The sequence below is a fragment of the Myodes glareolus genome, chromosome 20, assembly GCF_982192425.1.
Source record: "Myodes glareolus chromosome 20, mMyoGla1.1, whole genome shotgun sequence".
Taxonomy (NCBI): Eukaryota; Metazoa; Chordata; class Mammalia; order Rodentia; family Cricetidae; genus Myodes; species Myodes glareolus.
The window spans coordinates 8524051-8549783 of record NC_142045.1 but is presented as its reverse complement, the minus strand read 5'-3'; the positions used below and the strand labels follow the sequence as shown (position 1 = coordinate 8549783).

General features: G+C 41.7%; 1 protein-coding gene across 1 annotated transcript in view; it reads right to left on the bottom strand.

The window, feature by feature from the left end:
• Gucy1a1 (guanylate cyclase 1 soluble subunit alpha 1) overlaps positions 1-25428 on the bottom strand; it is a 53720-nt gene extending 28292 nt beyond the window's left edge. Inside the window, exon 1 of the mRNA XM_048424540.3 lies at positions 25247-25428. The gene's annotated coding sequence lies outside the window, so the exon portion shown is untranslated. The remainder of the gene's footprint in view (positions 1-25246) is intronic.
• Positions 25429-25733: the final 305 nt, after the last annotated feature.

Below are 25733 nucleotides of genomic sequence, written 5' to 3'. Positions count from 1 at the left end.
GGGATCAACTTGACTTTAGTTAGCTGGTATTGGGTCAAAGCTCCTGGAATCTGCCCCCATTGATGTATTTCTTACACATTTAAATACAGCAAAACTCTGGGGAAAAGTTTCCACGTGACAATTATCACAACAAAGCTTTAGGCATGGTTGCATGAGAGACTCCATTGCAAAGTGTAGCCTTTAGCAGAGCACCTTTTTAAACAAGAATGGGTTCTATCCCTGAGAAACAGCGCTCAGGACAGGGTCTTAAGGAGGGTGGGCTTGTCATAAGCATAGGATGGATTCTATTAACTGAGAATGAATGCTCACATTCTGGGGGATTCAGTGAGGGCTAGCTTTTGAAATAAAAAAGATTACCAGGTATTAACACAACTGTTTCCAGCCTTCTGGAATGAAAGAAGGTGGCAGTTTATTCCTGTGAACAACTTTGGATTCAAAAAAGAGAAAAAGAGAGAGAGAGAGAGAGAAAGGGAGGGGAGGGAAAAGAATAAAGATAGAAAAAAAGAAAAATTATTACTGAAAGAATTTTTTCACTATAAAGAGTAATATTATCATAAAAAGCTTTCCCCCAAAAAAGCTACCAAGTTCTAAGAATATATCTCTGGCTATAACTGTACAGGGGACTTTTAGGCAAACCAAAGAAGTTTCTATGCCTGGGGTCTGCTGAGATCCTGTGTGTTGCCTTCAACTTGTTTTTCTTGTATTTCTTTGCTGGTGACATCATTTCAAGTCGTCACACAAGGCCAACACACTTATTGCTAGTTATCTGCCACTAGAGGTTCTATGAGCATTTAAATGTGCTCTTAATCCTCACAGAACCCTCTAGATACAGGCATTGCCACTCCACTCCCCAGAGGACCAGAAACTCCAAACGTCAGGTCATTTTTGTATTTGAATCGCTAGAAACATTTCACCTGGAAGTCCACCTGTCTTTCAAGCTCACGCATTTTATGTTACTACAAACCGAGTTCATAAACTAAGATTAGTTCATCTTGGAAAGAGGCTTTACATATTTGCATTAAAGATCAGCCACGGTCTATATGCCCTTGCTTGTTAACTAGTAGTTCCTCAGTCATCTGAGGCTCAACCTTTCGTCTCCATGTGAGGAATAGCTGTATGGATTCAGAAGGACCTAAGCATAAAAGGTTTTCACCAACTTAAAAAAAAAAATACTGTCTCGAGTCTTTATTTCATTACAAACAAGTCAACCATTATTATCTATTGTCTTTGCTTACTAATGTCTATTCTTGTTTATGGGTGAAATCTATGACCAGAAAGTCTTTATTATAAAGGGCTAGAGATCCTTTCAGTTTTGCAGGATACTAAGCTTTGGTTGCACATATTCAATTTTACCTTTGCACTACAAAAAGAGGCATAGACCACACACAAATGATCATGAACGTATTCCAATAAAGCTTTTGCATATCAGACTGGAAATCGAGGAATGCGATCCACAGACTGTGACTTGGTGACTCCTAGATCTAAACAGTTCTAAATCAATGGCACCACTTGAATCCAAATGTAAGGATAGTGTTGCTCTTCTTTGCCTTCTGGTGTGGAAGGTCCTTCTGTATATGTATTGCTTTTAATGGTGAATGAATAAAGAATCTGCCTTGGTCTGTCATAGAGTAGAGTACAGCTAGGCAGGGAAAACTAAACTGAATGCTGGGAGAAAGATGGCGGAGTCAGGAGAGATGCTATGTAGCCACCAGAGGGGAAAGACATGAGCTGCCAGCTGGAACCTTGCCAGTAAACCACGAGCCTTATGGTAAAATATAAAATAATGGAAATGGGTTAATTTTAGATGTAAGAGCTAGCTAGCAATACGCTCAAGCTATTGGCCAAGCAGGGATTAAAATAATATAGTTTCTGTGTGATTATTTTGGGAGTCTGGACAGCCGGGAAACATACAAGTGGCCTCTTACAACAGCCCTCTCATCTCTTTAAAGAAGATGAATCCAACGTGGTTATGAATGTTTCCAAAGAAAATCTAAGGTGTCACACTTGCTGGGCAAGCATGCTGCTCTTGCATACATCCCAGCACAGAGATGTTTGCAGTTCTAGGGCAGAACCTAGCAGATCCCATATTCTGGAGAAGCACTCTTCTCCTGAGCAGCATCCTGGAGCATGGATTCACGTCTGTAGAACTTCAAAGTCAATTAGAAGATAATTTAAAATCCACATTTATTTCTAGACTAACAATGATGATGCTTCTATATTATTATTCAAATGAAATATCTGTAATAGCAATGCCTCATCTTCAGTTCTCTCAAAGTGTGAACATAATAACCAGAATAGGGGACTCAAAAGTGAAACAAAGATAATAATAAATAGATCATGGGTTCAATCTGCCAGAAATATAGCACTGCTTCTTAGAGGAAGTTATTCTAAAACATACCAGAATTTTAGTGTTGGCCTTGGGAATTTGGCAGAATACTTTATGATAAATCCTTCCATCATACTTCATCTTCCTTCCACAATGCATTTGAACCTTGGTCTCCAAGTCTAATGCTTCCCTGGCTGTTCAGACTGCCTACAAATTATACATAACCTGTCAGCTGCCCTTGTAATTCTCCCTTCTTTTGAATTGCACAACGCTCCCATTTCCAGAAAATGTGCTTGGCATGGCTTTTTATTAATTTGGAAAAAGCAATGGGAAGTAGGTTGCACTTATTGAAGGTTGGTTGAGTGTTTAGCCTCATTAAATCACACATGTATAAACAAAGTAATTAGAAGTCTTCCTCTGTGACTGATGAAATCGCACTAAGAAACACATACAAAGATCTGCACACTTGAAACCTCTGGGTGTCTAGGGTTTGCCAGGAACACAGGAGACATTCTTCCACTAAACTAGAGATTATTTTTGTGTGTGATGTCAGCACTCACTTCAGAAAGAGTGTGGTCACTTGATGGGGTCAGTATAGAGCTTGCTGGGAAGAGGGCAGATATGCTAAGGGAAAAACAAATTAAAATAATAAGTTTAAGGACAATGGCTTGGCAAACAGCAAGATCATATGTTCTACTCAGAACTTGAGAAAGTTTCTTGCTTTCCTAAAAGCTGATTATTAAACAACCCCCCTCCCAAATACTAAATGCCTCTTATTTTCCTGAAAGATTAACTTTTCCTTGGCGATATAGTAAGCCCTCCATGGGCTTACGTTAATACCCTGGGTATTTTGTTGTTCAGATAAGGGCAGTCTTCATCATAAACTCTAACACTTAGTTAACCATGGAAACTTTGCTGCTGTCAATGGTTTCATGCAGACCTGAGAAGAGAGCTTCTTGGTCAGCTGACGACAGGTGTGTCTCTCACAGCAGCAATTGAAGAGCAGCTTTCAGACTTAGGAGAGGCTCTGAGGAAGGAGAGGTTTAGGAACTAGGCCCTCCAACTGAAGAGAAAGCATCAGCCATGTCCAATGTTGATTGCCACGTATAAGGCCTAGACATGCCTGTGATGTCAGCAGTATGCCTGTTTTAACACAGACCACCAAAGTTGAGGGTTTTAACCCAAGTCAAAGGGAGAGGGGCTCAAAAAAATCAGATTTCAACATCAGGGTACAATTTGCACCCCTCGTGACAGACTGCAATCCTTTATAAGTAAAAGGAAGGGCAACAGTGAATACTGAGGTGGATGGGAAGAGTAAGAATTCTTCAACCTTCACACTAGGGAAACGCCACAGGGTTATCCCAGCTAATCCGCAGTGGGAAACACTTAGGGAATTTCTCCTGGGGTCAAAACAAGACAACCAGAAAAATTGGGGAGCATATCCAAGGTTCCCAGTATTGCTATTTCTTTAAGGTGCTACCCCATGGACTTTTTAGCTGGATCATTCCTCTCAGAGCAACCACTATCTCTATCTACAGGGCGGTGACTGAGTTCACTTTCGCTCACCACATCTATTTCCTGGGCTTCCACTTTCTGGCTTTGTTGTTATTGATGACGATTTATCTATTCATTTATTTATTTCTATTGTTGCATTCCAATCAAAGTCTCCCCTCCCTCCCCTTTTCCCTGTTTCTCCCCCTCCCCCATTACCCACTCCTCCACCCGTACCTCATCCACTATTCGCTCTACTGTTTCTCTTAAGATACAGGCTGACTTTCCTGTGGAGATCAGCCAGCCACCATGTATTAAGCTTCAGTGAGACTAGGCTCCTCCTCTTCTATTAAGGCTGGATGAGGTACTTCAATAGGAGGAGAGGGTCCCAAAAGCAGGCAAGAGAGTCAGAGACCCTGCTCTCACTGTTACCCAGCCACTGATGGAAACAGAGACCCACAGCCAAACATTAGGCTGAGCTCTGGAATCCTGCGGAAGAGGGGAAGGAAGAATTGTAAAGCAAAGTGGTGTGAAGGGCACCACAAGAAAGCCCAGAGAACTTGGGATCATAGAGACTCACAGACACTGAACCAACAACCAGGGAGCCTGCATGGAACTGACCTAGACCTCTGCATATGCATTGTGGTTGTATAACTTGCTCTTCATATGAGATTCTTTTGCAGTTTTTATTTCCAAGAAATGACTGAAACTTCCTTAAGTCAATCAATGATGCTTGCAAGAAAAGCCTGAAGATTCTCTTGCCTTTAAAAAAAAATTGAATTCTTAATTTGATTTTTCCTTTATATAATTTTGACCCACACTGTCTTTAATATCTCTAGATTTCCTTCTACCTCATTTAATCTATTCCACAAATATGACTGTCTTGCTGAGCAGTCTTTAAGACACAGTGGCCCAGTGATAGCCAAAGGCACTGTTTGCTCTCCCAGAGCACATGCTTTGTAGATCTGGACATCTGGGACATCGGTTCCCAGAGACAATGCTTGGTGCCGTTGGAATGCAAATCAGGGCCCAGCTTCACTCATGTGAAAATACCTTCATTAAAAATAGCATGCTTGAGTATTAAGATGCCATGTTTAAGAGCCTGCAGTCATTCCAGGCTGACTCAATTAGGGCATCTATAAAGGAAAGCAAGGGGAGAAGCTGAAAGCTTAAACGAACCTAGGTCACCGTTCAGCAGGCCTCTGTGATTAAGTAAAACAAGCAAAAGTTCCACAGTATGGGCATCAACTGGAGAGGGAATCCAAGGTGTGAATGACTGACTTCATTTCTAGGAGATTGGTGGAGATGCATAATGGAAGCCGAGTGAGAACTGCGCAGATACGAAGGCCAAGATGGACTGAATGCAGACTTTGAGGATGAAGGTGTACACGTAATCCACAAAGGTTTGCTGAAGAAAATCCACAGGCCTTGGTCAGCAGACACCTTCTTGGGACTGAACCCTAAACAAATCCACTGAAGTTTCTCTCTCTGCAGGCCATGGCGTGCAATCAATATAGAAAATAAAGTCCCCCATTTACCTTGGTTATTTGATTATAATGACATTCAAAATTGGGTTTCTGGTGACATATTACTCCTTGTATTACATTTTATGAGAGTTGGGGCACATCAGTTCATCTGACAAAATTCTTTTTAATTTTTAAACTTAAGAAAATAATCCTCATACTTGTGAGCCTGAGACAGGAGAACCATGAAACAATGGCATGAAACACTGCAACCTTATCACCAAAAAATTGGCTCAGAAGACCGTGGGCAGAGGCAAGTTTCTGTGTGGAGTGGCGCACATAGAAGGTTACCCTGATTTTTTTTTTTAATCTTAGACTGGCCAGATCCCCCATCTCAGAAGTACCCTGCACACATTTCCTCTCCTCCCCAAAGTCTTCACACTCACAAAACCATTTCTTTTCCTGTTTACCTCATCAAGCCCTTTTCTCCTCTTTTCCTTGAAATCAAAGCCTATAGTCCCTTTTGGGTGATCTGCACCAGAATTCAGCATTTGTCTTTTAACTAAGCTTCAGCGTTGCCTTTTAGGATTGTGACTGCCTTATTAGGGCTCATAGATAACGTGAAGCTTTCTCTAAGTATTTTCTTCCCAAAAGGTTTATGTATTTGCAGTGTGGCGGTTTGCAGTACTCAGACCAGCTCTGCCAGATAGGATGCATCAGCAAAGCTTCTCCCAAGTTTATCAAGCTCCACACCTAATGGAGAACACAGGCAGTTGAAGACAGCTGTGGGAGGGAGAGGCAGGTTTGTTCCTGGATGTTTCCCCTGAGCAGCGACTCGTGCACCAGTGGCTGGTTGTACATCCGTGCACACGAAGTGGACTCATTAAGACAACATTGAGATGGGAGTAAGAGTGATGGTGGGGATAGGGGAGGAATTTGAGAACGAGGCTAAAAAAGAGTGGATTTAATCAAAACCTTATGCATGTATGAAATTCTCAAACAATAAAAAGTCTCTGTTCTCAGCAATGTGTGATTGAACTTTACAAGTTAGGCTAAAATCAGATTTATTTATGAATACATATTCTGAGACCACCTTTGTTTATAATTGACACAATAAAATTTGATGGAACTTTCAACATGAAAGGCAATCCTTGATTATTAAACACAATTAAACTGACTGGTATAGTAAATTAAATCAAGGTTATTTATTGAAATATTAGATTTTGATATTTACACCTCACGTGATATTGATATATTTAATTGAGGATTGCATGTCTGTCATGTAAGAGAACAGAATTGATACAGAAGTTGAGGAAGACAAAATTAGCTGGGTATGGATTTATTTAGAAAGAAGATGGTAAATGAAGAGACAACAGGTAAACTCATGGTTCTTTTAACGCAGCTGAAGGGGAACGCTCAAGGTGAAGTAATCCCACACTAGCTCTGAATGGGGTGTGATAAGGGGATCTTTTTTTAAAGGGGAACTAACAGAACAACAAGGAACAGGAACGGGCACTAATATCCAGGTTTGAGAGTGGGGAGCAGGAAGGAAGAGGAAGAGGAAGAGAAAGAGAAACAGGAAGAGAAAGAGGTATGCATGTACCTTTTGAGAAAGAGGTATGCATGTACCTTTTGGTACCCAAAGCCACGCCCAAGCTGGTCCAGCCTCTCAAAGGCCATTGGCTGAAAGAGGTTCCCCCATCATGCAGACCTGGGAACTTTTTGTGAGTACCTTGGCAAAATGAACCCAAGTGACACAACCATGGCTAATTCACACTTTAATGCACTATTGGAAGTAAAAACTTTTCAAACATGATCAAGACCTGATTAATCAAGAGATGGGCTTGGTCACAGCGAGTACACCAAAAAGTGTCTGGAAAGAACAAGGACAAACATGTCAATCACAGGGGTGGTAGAGGTGCCAGTGAGGTCTCAAAGGCCGCAAGAGGATGATGCCCTTCCAGAGACTTCCTGGTGGCTCAACCACTGTCCAGCTTGTCCTGTGCACAACCGGAGCTTCTTGAACAGTTGGTTCAGCAGCACAGTTCTTTCTGATCCTTAAGGCAGAAAATGAACTTTGGTTGCCAAAACTGGGACAGTGTAATATATTTCCCTAAGGTTCATGCCAGGACCCAGCTAGTAGCAGACAGAAAATGCTAGCACAAATCTAGTTCATTTTGAATATTTATATAATGCTTAGTTCCGAAGGCATCCATAACCAAAAGTGCATTTGGCTTAACATGGGCTTAAGGTGTGTATTTAGATACTAGTAAGGAGTGTGTGGAGAAAGGCTGAGCTTTTTCCCACTACATTCAAAACCACAGCCTTATTATCTAAATATTTTCTGCTTTCTCATCGATTCAAAACAAGGAACTAAAAGAAATCCCTCTCTCTCTCTCTCTCTCTCTCTCTCTCTCTCTGTGTGTGTGTGTGTGTGTGTGTGTGCGTGCGTGTGTGTGTGTGTGTGTGTGTGTGTGTGTTCACAGTAACCCTCAATTTTTACTTTTATTTTTGGTATCTTTTACATGAAGTCACTGAATGTGCACGTGCTAGAAAACAGAAGTTTGAATCCCAATAGGTATTAGAGATCATTTGCTGTGGTCTCTTGTACTTAGCAGATGACAGATGTCCCAGTGCTCTTCAGGGTCAAAGGTGATGCAGGAATCCAGTCAGTCCATGAGCGCAAACTCACACCGTTCACCCTGACCACTTTCCTCAACTTCAACGCAGAAACACTCCTCCTATTGACTCTCTAATTCTAGCCTAGGGCCTCACAAAGGCAGGGTAAGTGCTCCCCCACTGGCCTACACACGTTTGGTCCCCACTTAATTCTGTTGAGTTCTATACATGGCAAACTTTGAGCATTCAATCTTCATCTCAGTTGAACCAGGGTTGCACGCTATGATCCACATACCACGCAATATTCAGATACCTTTGCTGTCTATAATTTCTTCAGTCTTTTTCAGATTATTTCACGTTTTTCTCATCTTTTATGATTTCTAAATAAAGTACCTTTTGTCGATTTTTCCACTTTATTTTTCTAAATAACTTTACTCCTTATTCTGTGTTTGTCACTTTCCCAAAGCTCAGAAATGATTCCAGTCTTCATCTCACCAGCTGTACAGGTCAGAGTAAATTTATCCAAGGCAGACCACTGTTTTCTCACAGGAAGAGCCAGAGAAAAGGGAATACGTTGTGATATTACGTCTTCCAATAAAGTCAGAGGCTGTACCCGTAAAGTCTCACTTCCATGACTGCCCAAACATGAGCTGAAAAATGACAAAAGCAGACACACTGAAGTGGAGAGGAGAAAGCCCAAGAGGCCTCAACACTTCATGAAGAATTACAGATAACTAAAAATGCTGAGAACAAGGAAACAGTCTGCTTTAGGGAACTGGTTACCCAATAGCAGAAAATGGCCAGCCTTGAAAGTATACATACAGGATGCATTAATGTGTTTATGAACATATATAGATATATAAGTGTGTGTGCGTGTGTGTGTGTGTGTGTGTGTGTGTGTGTGTGTGTAGCTACAATTATGAGGGGAGAAGAAAAACTTTGAAAGTGAACAAGGAAGAGTAGATAGGAGGATTTGGGGGGAGAAAGGGAAAGGTGGAAATGACATAATTATATGATAATGTAAACAAAGGGGTATGGTAGCTTAAATAATTGTCAATTTGACACACTTCCCTTGGGTTCCTTAGCGTTGGTACATGATAACTCAACCATGCATAAATGGCACATGAAGGGCACACAAAGAAAGCAAAAAACTACAGATAATAGGAAATGAAAAAAAGTGTATAGGAACTTTTAAAATTGCTCAAACAAAGGTTTCTGAACTCCACTAAGGTCTGCAGTTGCCAAAGCAGTTAATGATGCCCATGAAACACCCTCCCCCATTTTATGGCTCATCATCTAGGGAACACAGCACATGCTCCCTATGGTTCAACACTTTTGAAAAACTCCTTGAACAGCTTCCTCTGCTACTGAACATTCAGTGACTATAACTATCATTGGTACACATATTAACCTTAAACTATCAACTTGAAACAATATACAGAAGAAAATCCTAGCAATAAAAATTACAAAACATAAATAAAATTAAGCTAGATCAGAGCCTACAAATTACACTACCTCTGAGGAACAGGGTTGGACACAGGTTGTTATAGATTCATTTATAATTCAGTCAAAATTCAGCGACTGTGAAAAAATGATTTTTTTTTATATTCCTGAAATGCTAACTTTAATAGTGCACCCTCACACCAACTTCCCTAAAGGGCCATCACAAAGGCAGAGTGGGCAAGAAATAGATTATGGACAATGTATAGAAGAAACATCACTTTCAGGCAGCGACCAACGGGATACGTAAAAAGTCACCTAGGAACAGGCAGAATTTGAGTATCGGTATGAAGGTAACCAGGTTTAGACACAAAGACATGGACAAAGGACCACAGAAGTACCGCCCAGTGAAGGCAGGGATGAAGGAAGCTGTGGGAAAGAATCAGGAAAGGACGGTTGCTGGAGATAATGGGAACTTAAACTGTGCATGAGATGACAGCTAAGGAGCTCCGAGGACAACAGTGGCTCTGGGGCTCTGTCCGAAGAGATAACAAGGACATTAATAGTAAGGGGTAACAGAAGGAACTCAAGAGATCCTAACGGCTGGTGAACTGTCTTTCTGTTTATGTGGCTCTTTTTTTTCTTTTCTTTTCTTTTCATTTTTTATTTTTATTATTAATTTATAAAAATTTCCACTTCCGCCCCTCCTCCCACTGCCCTCCCACTCACCCCACTCCCTCTCCTCCTCCCTCTCCAGTCCTAAGAGCAGTCAGGGTTTCCTGGCCTGTGGGAAATTCAAGTTCCTCCCCTCCTCCCTCCATGTCTAGGAAGCTGCGCATCCAAACAGACTAGGAACCCAAAAAGTCAGTACATGCAGAGGACACTAGTCCCAGTGCCATTATCAATGGCTTCTCAGACAGTCCCTGTGTCAACCACATTTGTTAGATTGGGAGAAGTGCATTTTGAATATGGAAGACTTTCCTTCAAGAGGAACACACTGGAGACATTACTCTGTGGCCCTTCCCCAAAGGAAGCTAGCGAATGTAGAACTTTAACTCAAGGTCCAAATGTGACATACAGAGAAACAAAAACAGCTAAATTTAGGCTCTGGGACTTCGAGTGTTTAAGGACTAAAGAGAGATGTTATGATTAAGTCATAGAAGTCGCAATAAGCAAAACATGATGGGAACAAACACAAAAGGGAGACATGTTAGAAAAGAGACGAATGGGGCAAGAGAGCAAGGCGTTTGAGGGCATTGTTAGCATTTCAGATTGGAAAGGAATGAACAAAACTGAAACAATAAAATTGAGTATTCATAGTGGGGTGGACTGAAAGGAAGGAAGGAATTAAGATGAGCACACTGATACCATAACTAAGGGCAGCCTGCTGTGAGTACTTCACTGACAAACACAAGTTCAAAAGAAAATATTTTCAGTATAGTAAGTCTCCTTTATTTGTCCACAGTCACATAAATGAAAACAATTACTATACTGTAACCCTCAACAATATATGGAAAGCCATTAATTCTGGCCAAGTTGAAGAAAGTCACAAGATACTCTCAGCTCCAGCTCTAACAATGAGAACTGACCACTCCTCACCGTTATCAACAGAAGAGTGATTTCTTGTGGAAAGGAAGGATGACTCCTCTCACCACGTCTACCCATCAACACCGTGATGCCAGTGCCATTGCGCTCCACTAAGAAGCTTCACAAAGAAAGGATGTCTGGATTTTATGTGCACGGAGAATTGTTTATGGATAAATTCGGAAGTGATCCATGACGCAAACATGAACCAAGAAAAAAATGTGGAGGGTGTTCAGGTCACAAAAGTAATATAGGAAAGCCCATTGTAACTTTAATCGTAAGAGTAAACAATTGGGAAACCGTTTGAAATATCAAAGGTTTTTAGAATGCGGAATAACTAAAGCATCCTTGTGCTGTTGCTGCTGGCCAAATAATACCGTTACACTAGCTTGACATTTTTATAAAATTTTAAGTACTCTCTACAACATGATGTATCTTTTCAAATTTTACATGTTTATTCAAGAGAACTATAAACATATGTTCAAATATAGATTAGTGTGTAAATATTCATACCAGCTTTACTCGTATTTGTAGATAAACCCTCTCTCCATCCCTTCAGTTTTATTTGTAAGAACCAAAAATTGAAAGCACTTCTAATGTCATCACTGCATAAATAAAATATTGTGCAGCCAGCCACCCATGAATGGGGATATTACTCAGAGGATGCGCACTTGACCAGACATATTTCAGAATCATCATTGTGACTGAGTGAGACCACACACAGAAGGACAAACTGTGAAGTTATTTTTATATAAATCATGGAAGCTAAAACAAATCTCCATAAACACGAGGCCTAATTCCAGCTGCTTGGAAACGAAGGAGATGGGAGGGATGGAAGGAGAAAGAATCCAAGGCTGTTTTCAAGGAGCTCAAAGGGTCTCTTCACTTGATTTCAGCCATTGCTTTCCAGGTATACCTGGCCATAGGTGCAGTTCATTGTATATTATTTTTGTATGACCGAGCTGCTTGCAACAATAACATCTCCCAGAACAAGAAACCTGTGTTCCCTGATCACAGGAAAGAAGGCTACTTCCTACGCCCTAGCCCCTCACATCACACCCCCACCCCATCCCCATCAAGGTAGCAGGAAAGAGCCAGCATGTGAGTGAGCTTTGTAGAGTATAGCTTCTCAAGTCAGCTACTTGCAGCTGCCTGGCCAATACTTAGTCTGCTGATGACACTTTGGTCCTAGCCTTCTGTAGCCACAGGGAAGCTTTCCAGAGGCTATGACTTCTGATGATGATATTATTCTAATGAAATTTACGGCTATGCTAAAGTTTCTAAACTGAATCTAGTATCTGCATTCGAAACTGGTACAGTTCATCCTCAGAGGATGTCCACAGGACCAAACAGACAGATTTCAGAGTCACTATTGTGGGTGAATGAGATCATGCACGTGAGAGGACCAACTGTATAGGTTTTATATAAAACATGGAAAGCAAAACATTATTTCTACTCTTCTCAGTTATATTTTTATATTCTTTAATCTCTTAATCCTCTGATGAGTGTGTATTACTATCCATGAATTAACATGAACATTATCCTTACAGGAGGTAACTGCACATTATGGCCTGGTGGAATAGTCAGATCATTTTAACGTGTCTAAACTTAAGTTTTTTACTTAAAATATTACCTTCATATTTATTTATATCTAACGGACATCTGTTGGTGTATTTCTTATAATGAAGGTTGTACATTGGACTTAGAAAGAAGAGACTAAAAATGCCCCCAGTCCACAGCTGTAGGATCTCCATCTGCCATTACTGATGGATTCTTAACACTTAAGATTCCTCATGAGACAGCACTGACATAGTTAGTGCAGCTCTTTGGTACTGAGTAACGAGCTGTGCTTGCCAAGTGTAATGTCTGCAACTCCGAGTATATCTATGGTTTCTAGAAGCATGCTACATGACAGTGACGTGTGACGTTATGCAAATGGCATGGCTCAGAAAACATGCCAGAGCTAAGATTAATGAGATCTCTATGGCCCACACTGCACACTAGCCTTTAGAACATTGTCACATCTTACTTGCAGTGTTAGACCAGAAATAGCCACAATACATGATACTACACACTAAAATATCCTCCAACTACATCTGTGTAATGCTCATTTTTCATGTATTGCCAAAACCTCCATTTGCTCAATGATAAAAATATACTTTTTATTTCAAATCATTATATAACACGATTGGGATTCTTTTACCAAGTCAATAGTTACTGTTTGGGAATTGTATACTCTAAGTTTATATGTCACTAATCTCGTGGGTGACCCTACCAAATCCGTTAAGTGCCACATTAACTCACTGTCTGTGATCGAATCATCTTTATACATAGTGATGCTTTCCCTTTTTTCTTTTTCTTTTTTATTGATTTTTATTGAGCTTTCTCTACAGTTTTCTCTGCTCTTCTCCCTGCCTCTCACCTCCCCTTCAACCCTCCCGCAAGGTCCCCATGCTCCCAATCTACGCAGGAGATCTTCTCTTTTCTATTTCCCATGTAGATTAGATCCATGTAAGTCTTTCTTAGGGTCCTCATTTTTGTCTAAGTTCTCTGGGATTGTGAATTGTAGGTTGGTTTTCTTTGCTTTATGTTTAAAAACCACATTGATAATTGTCTTTCTGTGTCTGGGTTACCTCACTCACAATGATGTTTTCCAGGATGGAGATTCTTTCCCTGTTAGAGCAGACATTCCCTCAATGCTCTAGACTCTATCATGGCCAACATTTCATCAATGCTCTTGCTCTAGACTCTATCATGTTGCCCTTTCTTCAGGACCGTTCCTTGATAACATCTCTACCTATTCTTCCCTTAGAATCTCCCATCAATTCCTCCACTCACACATTCTCCCATTAATATCCTCTTGTTCATTCATTCACAGATCCCCAGCAATACGTCTCTGCTACAGTTACATTCTAGAGGCTCTCGTTTTGGAGATTTAGAGCATAACCCAACCCCATACCCTTAAAGCAAAGATTGAATGTGGAGATCAAGGTCACATGAGTTCCTTTCAAGGTGAACTAATGTGATGTGATAGGTTGGGATGGTGGCTTCAGAAGCTTGCATCGAAACCTGTGTGACATCGGCGTTCTCTTTCTGAAAACATATGCAAGCAGATCTTTGTAAGACAAACAGGAAACTGTGGAGCAGAGAACTCAAGAACGGATTTTCCAGGATAAAACGTTAAGTGTGCCAAATACAAAGGCGCAGGAAGAAAGAAGAATGTGATAAGAACCTACAGCGGAGGCAGTTGGTCGATTGCCCGGGAGGAATGGGAAGAAAAGGCAAAATTGCAGTGGCAGTCGTGTGATGGACCTGCTGCCAGCCTGAACTCTTGAACAGGTGAACTTGGATGCCCTTTTAAAATGGTTCTAAGTGCATGGCACACAATAAAAACTACCAAGATTTGTGTTCGCTGAACCAAGAGACATTTATCAAAGAGGGTTAATGCAACCATAGACACATAAAAATGTACTGTGTAATACTGGACTGGCAACCAACAGCTAGTAATCTATGCTATGAAATGAAACATCACTGGTCATGCAATAGAAACAGTTAAGCTGGTTTAATCTGGCTTGCTTTAGATAATCAAAACTCCAAAATGTCCAAACGATCGCTAATAATGAAGACAATTGATAAGTAATCCCAAGGTGAATCTACTATCTTCTGACCCCCTTCCTACCGTGTGTGCACCATGTTGCTGCCCAGCACACCCCATGTGGGCCTGCCTTTCTTACCTATAGCACACATCTGGTGGCTTCTTTCTTTTCTTAACTTTCTATTAACTTTAACAGTCTTTGCCCACATGCCATGCTCTTGGTTGAAGGCAGTCCATAATCTAATAAAAGGCACTTTTGATCATAGACAAGCAATGTTATACTGGATAAAAGCTTTTCTGTGGAAGCCTAGAAGTACAGTGAAAAAGATCACATCAATCCTAAGAAACTTGAGGCTTAGGGCAGGACCAGGGGGACAGAAACGTGGGTAAAGGTTAGACTGGGAATACCTACCTATATGTATGGCCTTGCTCTTGGCTATGCCAACAAGTGAGCCAAAGGTGGTAAGAGGTGTAAGTCAAAATGGGCTCATAGCTATGGCAGAGAAGGAAAGAGGAAAAGAAGATGCAAGAACTTCAGTTAGAACAATTTGCTTTTTAAGTAAGTGACAAACTTTATCAGGTAATACCGCCAGTCCCTTCCAAACACTGCAGAATGTCCAGCATAAGGCAACACAGTGACCACGTAAGAATTACTCTGAAGCCGTACAACAGAAAAGGACTCAGAAATTGATGTTGGGCACATTCAGTTATTACTTAGGGTACAACTGGAAGAGGAGGAGTGTCAACCATGATTAGTGACTGGCTTTGAAACATTTGAAGATGTGGAATTTTACCTCAATTTTCACCCAAAATCTCGTCCTATGCTAATCACAATTACAAACATATACAGCCACTCCAGTGTAAATATACCTGGTTTTAAGTCAGCTAAAGGGGAATGTCCTGGCTCTTATGAAGCCAAGACATGAGAATGGTGAGTTCAAGCCAGAACAGAGTGACTTGGAGGCTAGCCTGGGCAACTTAGTGATGTACTGTTTCAAACAAGAACAGTACAAAAAGAACATCATGGAGGAAGATTAAATCTTGGCATCTCCGGTGTTAATCTTTTTTATGGAGCCTATCAAAACCCCCTTCCATGTCACATGTGCAGCCTTCTAAATAATTCATCCATGCCGACACTGTCATGAAGTCCTTCATAACAACAGCACAGCTTAACACATCACCTCCGCGAATGCAATATTGAAAACACTTCTCCTGTGCTTTGCTAACTCAGGGCTAAAATCCCCTTTTGATTGGTTTGATTTGCCTGAGAGATGTCTCAGAACCTAGAAAGCACAAATAGTATCAAACCAAATTTATTCATGCTTTGTGTACATACATATCTATGATAACCTTCAATTTCTAAATTAAATACAACAAGAGATAGGAAGCAATATATTAATATCTGTAATAATACATTGTCATAAAAGTTATAGAAAACTTAGGCATTATTTATTTCTAGAATGGTGTATCTAATATTTCCAGATCACTGTTAGCTGCAGGTAAATGAAATCATAAGAATCAAAACCATAGATAGAAAGATTGTTGTAGCATATATGAATCACGTTTGTTCAGTTGCTTTTAAGAAAGCATATCTGAATTTGCAGTGCGGTGATTGACAACTGAGACTCTGCAGCTAGCAATGTGTGCGTATGTGTGTGAGTGTGAGCGTGTGTGTGAGTGCAAGCACGTGTGTATGAGTTTGTGTATATGAATGTGTGTGAGTGTGAGTATGTGTGAGTGTGCATGAGTGTGTGAATATGTGTGTGTCGGTGTCTGTGTGACTATGTGAGTGTGTGTGTATGAGTTTGTGTGTGCATGAATGTGTATGAGTGTGTATTTGGTGTGTGTGAGTGTGTATGTGTGTATGAATGTGTGTGTGAGTGGCATGAGTGTGTAAATGTGTATGTGAGTGTGTGTGTGTGTATGTGTATGAGTGTGAGTGTGTGTTTAGACTAGGGAAATAACCATCCTTAACAAAAACACCCAGAATCTAAGTAATTTTTTTTAATTTTATGAAGACACAATCATGCAAGGCTTGAATGCTTGTATCCCTACCATGTGTCATAACTTAGTCCCAGTGTGATGGTATGTTGACTTGGAGACTTTTGGAATCCTTCATGAACAGAAGCCTCCCTTGTCTATGACCATCTCTTACAATACCATAAGTATACTAAAACACAATTTAATGATATCAGAAAATTTCATGGTTGAGCCATCTAAAAAATTTTGAACTCTGAATGACTAGAATTGATTTATGAATGTCTATTTAAAACTGATATGTATACCTTACAGCCATCCCCCAACTTGAAAAGGCATTAACACAGCTCCACATTACCTAATGAAACAAAGACGTGGCCTTATAATCTTATCCTTTCTTATCTTTAATGCCTTGCACAAATGTACAAAGCCACATCATGGCACATACTTTCTGTGTATTTATGAGATGGTCAGCACTTCTCTTAGGTGGTCATGAACAGAATGGGTATTTAGGCTAACATCCCCTTACCCCCCAAAAAAAATCTAACGGGGGAAAGATGACTCCAAACACAGTTATAATACAGGATGAGAATGTAGACGGAATGTGCAGGGTGTTTTGCAAATGGGTATCAAGACACCCAGTTCAGAATTGGAAGAACGGGAGAGTTGAATCTACAGTTTAAAGAATAAGTCGGTGTGGGTCTCCCAACACAGGAACAAGAAGAATAAATTAAACATCAGGGCAGTCATTGCTAAGGAAGAGACCACACCAGGCAGTGGCTCACAACTGCAACTAATCTAAAGACTGAGGCATGACCTGGAGTTAGACCAGTCAGAGTAAGACCTTGTTTCAAAACAAAAACCCAAACTAGAACTGTGACTTGCAAAATGCCCATGCTCTGCCCCCTCCCCAGTACCTTGCTGTCCCCTTCATAACCGGCAGGACAACCTTGTAAGAGGATCAAGTCAATGAGGACCCTGAGAGAGAAAGCAGGGTTCTGGGACCATGTTAAGGGTCCTTCCAGTTCATCATTCTGCAGTTACTTTGATAGGCTCAATGCTGATAAAATGTGCCTCTTGCCTTGGCCCCTGCTGGCACACTGTCCCCACTACTCTGATACTCTGTGTGTTCTGTGGAACCCAATACACTAGCCTCGTCTTGGGCTGTTTCTGGAAATAGTTCCTCAAGTTTTCCACCGCAGGACCGCCTGCCTTCTCAGTTCTTTAGAACCTATTAAAACTGCCACACGCATATCAAGCTGCTCGTTAAGGGTTGACATGTATAATTTGGAGACTATTTCTTGCTTTTGCTAGCTGCCATGTGCAGACTTTAAATTCCATTTAATCAAAGGCTGTGTCATCAACTTGGTTGTGTCTCCTCGGTGACAAGCATAATCTGTAATAAACTTTATTGAGAGAAGAACAAAAGAGCGGCTGGTCCTCCAAGAAGGGCACCATAAATTACAAAGCATGAAATGAAACCGGAGTCTTTAAAACCTACCATTACAAAAATGTCTTTTGATTTCTGTTCCTGATGGGTAGATAAAGCAGTAACGATGGCATTTTTATTGGATGTGGGAAAAGCATTCTGCCTTTAAGAAGACAAAGATGGTCCAATGGCACTATATCCTCAGACAGTCTGTGTGACTCTAGACTCAGTGCCACTGCTGTCCCCCACCCATCAGTAATATTGAGACAAAAAATAGGATAAGAAATACAGAGTCCAGGATATGCAATGCTATAAAACCTTCTAGATGAGTTCAAGTCTGGTCAAAGGGAGAAATCACACTGCAGAGTACCCAAGGGATTTGTGGATAAGATGATGGATTTGCCACACAGATTTTTCAAAGTACAGTGATGCTGAGCTTTGGTAGTGCAGCTGTGACCACAGCCCTCAGCAGGCTGAGGCAGGGGGATCACTAGATCACCCTGGGCTATGTCAGAAGATCATGTATCAATACAGGAAAGTGAAAGGAAGGGAGGGAAAGAAGAGAAAGGGGAAGAAAAACAGAAGGAAACAAATGAGAAGCACTGTGTTAGCAGAGACTAAGAAATACAGCCTGTGGCTCAGTTTGCAAAATAAAGTGCATTCCACTGACCTTGACCAAAGAAACCAAACTTGACGGTTAAATGAGGCACAGATTCAAAAACATTCTTTAAAATGTGCTACTTAAGTATTGAACATGTGATGTGTTGTTAACAGTCGTTGTATATGAGCCCAGAGTGACTGCTTCTGGATTTTGAGCGTTACTTATTGCTCAGTTCTGCAGAAAGCGGTAAAAGATTCAGTCAGGAGTCTGACCAGGTCTGTCTGTCCCAGTAAACTCTTGTTTCAAACAAAGAACGTAAACTCCTAAAAAAGAAAGGCATGAGCCTTCATAACCTACAGGACAGCCTTGTAAGAGGATCAATTCAATGATAACCATACTGATAAAATCTGTTAACACCTCTATGGTGAGAAATGTTTGATCTGTATTATCAAATTGAAATCCAAAGAAATTCTAACCTTCGGTAACAATAACATAAAAGCAAAGGTTAAATATAACTGTCGTAGGTATATTTTGTAACTCCTAAATTAATCAGGTATGCTAACACCCGGCTCTAATACAAGCCATAAGTGTTCAGAAACAAAAAGATTGCAAGCTCAAGGACAACTGGGAATACATAGTGAATCCAAGTCAGGTAGCCAAAAGTAAAATTAGGGGAAAGTAATGTATTTGTTGAAGAATTTGCAAATATATGTGGCATTCAACACTGTAGGAAAAATATAAAATAAAGGAGAGAGAGGAAAGGAGAGGAAAGAGAAAGGGGGAGAGAGAGAGACTTTGACTTCCAATGCAGCATCCTGTGGAAATGAACCAGTTCATCTGAGAGCATCGTGACAGCCTTCACATATGTGTATGCTCAGCTATGAGATCTATGCTTTATGAAAAATCAGCTTATTAAAAAAACTCTCAATAGCGAAGAGTTTCTCATCTCCTACCAATATGAATGAATAGAAACCTCTGATTATCTTAGAAATTACAAGAGCTGTTACATGTAAAAAGATTACTCAAAGGGCAAAAGTAAGTAAACATTCAAAACAAAATAGTGTGTCATTTGATGCAAGACAGGGGCTTTTATGTCCAAAAGAAAGACCTACTCAAAGTAGCCTTACAAAAATTTGTCTCAATCCTTCTAACTGAAATTAGCCAATATAATCACTTGCTAAGAATAAAGACTCAGGGTAGTCTGAATAAACCAAGAAAACTGATAAAATTCTGGAACAATTGCTGCAGATAATTGGTACAGAATAAATCAAGAAGAAAAGATAGCTTCACAACCCTGTCAACATTTAAAAAAACAATAATGATGCCTATTGAGTATTCATTATTGTAAAGGTAGAGCAGGTGAGTTGGTAGTCATGCCAAAGAGGCAATGGAGTTAGTCTTCTAGCTGAACCCAGCCCCAGGAAGGCTTTAAGACAGACATTCCAAGGAAGCTGACAGAGTCTGTTGGGTCTTTGGGAAAAGATTTGTGAGTTGAGCAGAGTTGAAATTTGAGTATAAAATGGATTGTTTAAAAATAGAAAACTGTTAGAAAAGGAGAAATATGGAGAAAAAGATATTAAGTAGGTATAAGTTAGTAAAGTATCTATTCGGGAGGACAGGAGAATTTTCTCAAAAAACACTATGGGTCTCCAAGTTTTTTTAGTTGAGGCTCAAAGTGACGAGAACCATAGGAGACTATGTATGTACTTGATGGTTCTTTAGAGAGTCGAGCTGGTTAAGGTCAAAGCCGAAAATAGACCCAGCACATTAGTAGATATTGAAGAAAGGCCTGACCGCACAGACAGCCTGAAAGGCGGTTTGTGGAGCCTCTGTTGGTCTGGATTGGAGGGGCTGGGGGATGCTCAGAAGGTCAGTGGGTACTGACAATGGAGACGGGTACCACAATGGAGACGGGTATCAAGCGTAATGGATGAAAGTGCAATTGGTGAGAGAAATGACACATCAGGTGGTTCTGACAGGATGAAAAGCCTGTATAAATGCACAGAAGGACATCAGTGTGACCATGCTTGTAACAATCCACAGGCGTGTTCCCAAAACATGTACTGTGCTCTGCACAGTGTTCATGAATAATATTACCCAAGGCATCGGACACAAAATGCCTTAACTCAGTACCAGCAAGGAGTAACTCACTAGACACCTACTGTGTGGCCTGCACAGCTTTGTGAGTCATGTGGCAGAGAACTGAGACTGGCCAGAGATGCAGACATTGAAACAAATACCTTCCATGTCGTGTGGCAAGATGGAAAGGTGGCCGGAGGGTTAATGTGGGAGTTTATCTAGCTTCCTTTCAGCCACCATCTCCTGGTTGAGTTCTTGCTGGTCCTTACTATGTGGGAGTAGCCGGTAGGCGAGTTAGATCGGCTTCCATTGTACAAAAAGAAAGCTTGCTTTAATAAAAGATTAATACTACTTGGGAAGCATGCTGGGCAAGGGACTTTAGTAACCACAGGCACCAACAGCCACATATCTGTGACAAAAAATAAAACCATATCCTAGAGCCTCTGCAGCTTTAATAAGCGTTATTCTCTCTTGGTGCTCTGAAGGTGCCCGAACCAATCTCCTCTCACCTGTCCTCAAAACAATTGTAGGTTTTTGGCAAGCTCTCTGGACTAGAGGAAGTGGACGCCTACTGGCCTAGATATATGAAATAGGTAAAGTATTTCAGAATGATCCTGAAAAGAATAAAAGAGCTCACGAGATGGTTCATTAGGTAAAGGTTCTTAACTGAACAATTGAGAAGCGGAGTTTAACCCCCAAGATACGCACATGAGGAGGTAAGCATACGCAGAAAGCTATCCTCTGACCTCCACATGTGTGCTGTGGTCTATGCACACCCACACACGCACACACACACAGAGATGCACAGACGCACACCCCCGGAATGAGTGAGTGAAACTACATAGCGTAAAGAAAATGAGTCATCAGGAACACGATGGATAAGCAAGCACCCCAGCTTCCAATAAGTCGACTCTTTCAAAGACACTGAACCACTAAAGCATCGAGATTGTTGGAAGCTCCTGTGCCAGGGTAAGATGGTGACAGCTAAGGAAACTGCTGCTCAGAGGATAGACCTAGACGGCCCAGAAAGGACAACCACTGTCATTATAGATGCTCGGGAAAGAGACAGTTCCTTCTGCAAATGTGCTGAAACGTGATCAATGGGATGCCTAAGGAGAGTTTCTTGGGTCAATAGTTCTAATCAAGTTGCATAAAAATAGTTCCAAATAGTTCCTTTAAAGGTGAATATCTTCTCAAAAAAAAAAAAAAACAAGCAAAGCCAACGACTTCCTTGTGAATCTGACATCGAAAGTAATTCCAACCCGCTACATCCTACCATTCCCCCCACCAGCATCAATAACAGATTTTAGCTTGTTTGTCTAAATGTTACTCTGCTTTTCACTCCCTCTCACTTAAGGAGACTCGTTCTTAAAGCTAATTTGGTGGGTTTTTTTTTTAAAGATTCACTAGAGACATGAGAAACATATCAAGCTTCTTAAAATAACTTCTAAACAAAATCAATACTCTCCCTTCTCCCATATACACACTAGTGCCAGTAACTAAGAGGACTGGTATTTCTACCATTGTTTCTGACACAATCCAATGTTACATGATTTTAATTGTTCAGAAGAATAGTTGTTTTTTAAAGTCTGAGGATATCCCAAATCATTGACAATTTAATGCTCTTGTTATTCTACTGATGCATTACTCATAACAGCACAATTTTAGTGTCGTTACTTAAGCTTGCAATGACGTCAACAAATTAAGACAACTTTCCAGAATGTCTTGAGACAAGGTTATCTAATAAGCCATAGTTATGAGACACTAGCACTAAATATTATGAATTCTTTCCTATTGCTTGATATAAATCATGACTTCACATTTCCTCCCTCATTCTCAAATGGCAGAAGCTAACCATATATTATGCCTGAACATGTATAATGAGGTTTCTCTGGGGCTATTTACATGCCATGGGACACCATATTGTATTTCAGGTTGATTTCGACAAGAGAATTGTGTTTTATTTTCTGTAATAACTGAAGAGATCTAATAGTGCAAGTAGAAACAAAATGCTCCCATCTACGCATCCCAGACTTCTATTAAGTAACTTCCATAGGACTCATGCTTGCAAGGGATGCAGTTAATAATGGGCTCACGTCTACGTCATATGAACTTTTCTCCTTTTATTTTATTTAGTATACAAAGTAGGGGCTATCGTTGTGACATTTTCAAGTATATGTATTATTGTACTCTACATTGTTTGGGTTTGAGCCCCTGCCTTCCTCACCTTGCTTACCTCCGTTTTCACAAGATAATTTCTCCTTGTTTTCATATTTTATGGACCCAGTTGCCCTTCTTTGTTCCCATCCCTCCTCTCTTTGGCTCACTTCCCCCTTCTCATAGTTCTTTCATATACAGAGTTTTATATATAAAACACACACACACACACACACATATATATATATATATTTATATACATATATGACTAGATTTTATATATGAGAAAAATACCTTTTGTCTGATTTGTTTCTCTATGAATGGTTTCCAGTTCCATCCATTTCCCTGCAAATGTCAAAATCTGATTCCTCTGTAAAGAGGAATAAATGTGTGTATATCCATCATGGGTATTTCCGCATTGTCTTTATCCATTCATTGGTTGCTGGGCACTAGGCTGGTTCCATATCTTGGCTAATGTACCAAATACCTCTGTTGTGTGCCGACACAAAATCTTTCCTGTACATACCTGAGTTTATATAGCTCAATCAGGTGGTTATTTCTGTTTTTAAATATTTTGAGGAACCTCCATCCTAATTTCCATTGCAGCCTCCCACATTTGCATACCCCCCACAGGTAGTGTATACAAATTCGTTTCCCTCTGACACCTCACGAGCATTTGAAGAATTTAACTACTGCAGTGCTATTCCTGACACCTTCTGCTAGTCTGTGTCTGCACACGATTCATACAGAGGCTAGGATTTGAACCAGAAATTGTTCAGTTTAACTCTCATCCTCATTTTCCTAATGGGTCACAAATTTCTCTGTACATCAGAGTTCATTCTATTTTCCTAAAAATGCAACAGCTCAAACACTTGCTTATAATTTCTGAGAGTACAAGACCCCTAAATAGCTGAACAAAAGCAATGTCCTATAGCTTCAGGACTCTAGACAGTTTCATGTCGCCGTCCTTTGCCTTGCTTGACCACCAGTGCCCTTCACAATAGAGCACCTGACGCGAACCTTCCTGAAGAAAAACTACATCGCCAGTTTAGGAAAAACAACAGATTACACATACATTATGAGGAACTGAGAGACATAATTGCATATCTTTAAGTGCCTCACCGTGTATGCAACAGGAAGGTGAACGCCAAGCCCGGAGTTAGACTGAATACAGACAAGAAGCATTGTTGGGAGCTGATCCTAAGAAACCACTACAAAAATTGTAATGAAGGCAATGTATATTCTTTTAAACCCAGCAAGGTTTCACCATGTTGGAAGCCAAGATGTAACCAACTACTTCAGGGAGTGAGCTGAACAATCAACCCTCTGGCTTACTTCAGAAGGCATAAACTGTTTATCACATTCAGAACGATGGGACAATGCGGTGAACCCCAGAAAGCAAAAGAAAGGTTCAAGAAACTTGCACCCCAGAACCACGTGACCACAGTGCAAGGCAGTCCATCACACCAAAGTCACTTAGGGGCAGCTCTGAGAACCCAGGACAGGCTGTCCACTCAGCTAGGCCCAGGAGACTGTTGTGACGCCCGACCAGGACATTGCTTTCCCTCCCAGCGTGTCACAGTCATAACAAGAGAAAGGCGGGCTAATGAGCAGTCAGGCTCGCTCACTCTGCATGCAAGACACACTTTGCTGAGGGCCCCAGCAGCGACTGGAAGTTTGCAGTTTGCATTCTCTGAGGTTTTGAGCTGCTTGTCCACCCTGGGGGAGGAAAGCCCAGATGAGTCTACAAGCTGGAGGCTATAGGTCCCAGCGTTGCTACTGGGTGAGGGAGGCCACACAGTTTCTCAGAGCTGGAGGCCGGGCGTGGAAGACAGCCGCCCACGCCTGACACATCCCCACTGAGGGCCCACAGCGCCAGCCAGAGCTGCTTCCGTGGACACTCCCCATCACGCCCGGGAGTCCCTTCCCCTCTTCTCCCTAGCGTGGGAACTGTGATCTTGCTTCCCAGGGCTGGGCAGGATCCCGGGAGGGCGTGGGAAAGGACTGGGCCAGGGCTCGGCAGAGGGCCGCGTGCCCGGTGAGCCCCGGTGGGGCCGGCGAGGGCGCCTCGAGCACTTACTCAGTGGCTTCCAGACCTGGGGACCGAGGTTCGCGACCACCCGCAGCTGCCCTGCACACCACAACCGCACAGGATCTCAGACAGAGAGCTGCAGCGCCGGCGGTGGACAGAGAGGTGACGCTGGAGTCACACCTGTCTGTCCCCGCGCGGGTTCCCCGGGGACTCTCACCGCCACACCAAACACACTCGGCGCATTCTGTCAATCGGTTCCATGGGCGCGGCGGGACCCACGGAACATCCCCAGCGCCCGGTGCCTACGTTACTCGAAACAGTTACTCCTCGCCTTTGTTTCTCCCCGTCATGACCCAAAGGGCTCTCCCGTGTCTTTCACGTCTCAGTGACAAGCCTCTCCCCTTTCTTCAACCCCCAAACATTAGAAAAGCCAAGTCCGCGGCGCAAACCCACCATGGTACGGTCACGCGAGGTCAGGACCACCGGGGCACCGCGCCGCAGGTGTCCTAGCTCGGCTGACTCCCCGGGCTGTGCACTGCTGTGCTCTTAGTCTCGGGATCCGACTGGCAGACACTGGAGGAAGACTGCCTGGAAGGCTGCGGTGTGAAAAACCCTCGGCTCGAGTCCCTCCCACTCTTCCCAGGCTCAGCTGGAGAACTGAGTCCTGCTCCCCGCCCAATCGCCATCCTCCAAACCACTAAAGACACACACACACACACACACACACACACACACACACACACCCCAGGGAAGGCTACAAGGAAAAGCAAACAAAGGAGAGACTCTAGGAAAAGTTGGCATATTAAAAACAAAACGAAAACATCGAAACATCTCTCTAGTACAGGCTGGTACAGAGCAACTGTAGTTTCCGTAATTCGAAACTTAACTCTTTCGTGGGGAAGTTTCTCTCTCTTTGGTTGGCTTTGGTGGCCTGGTTCTT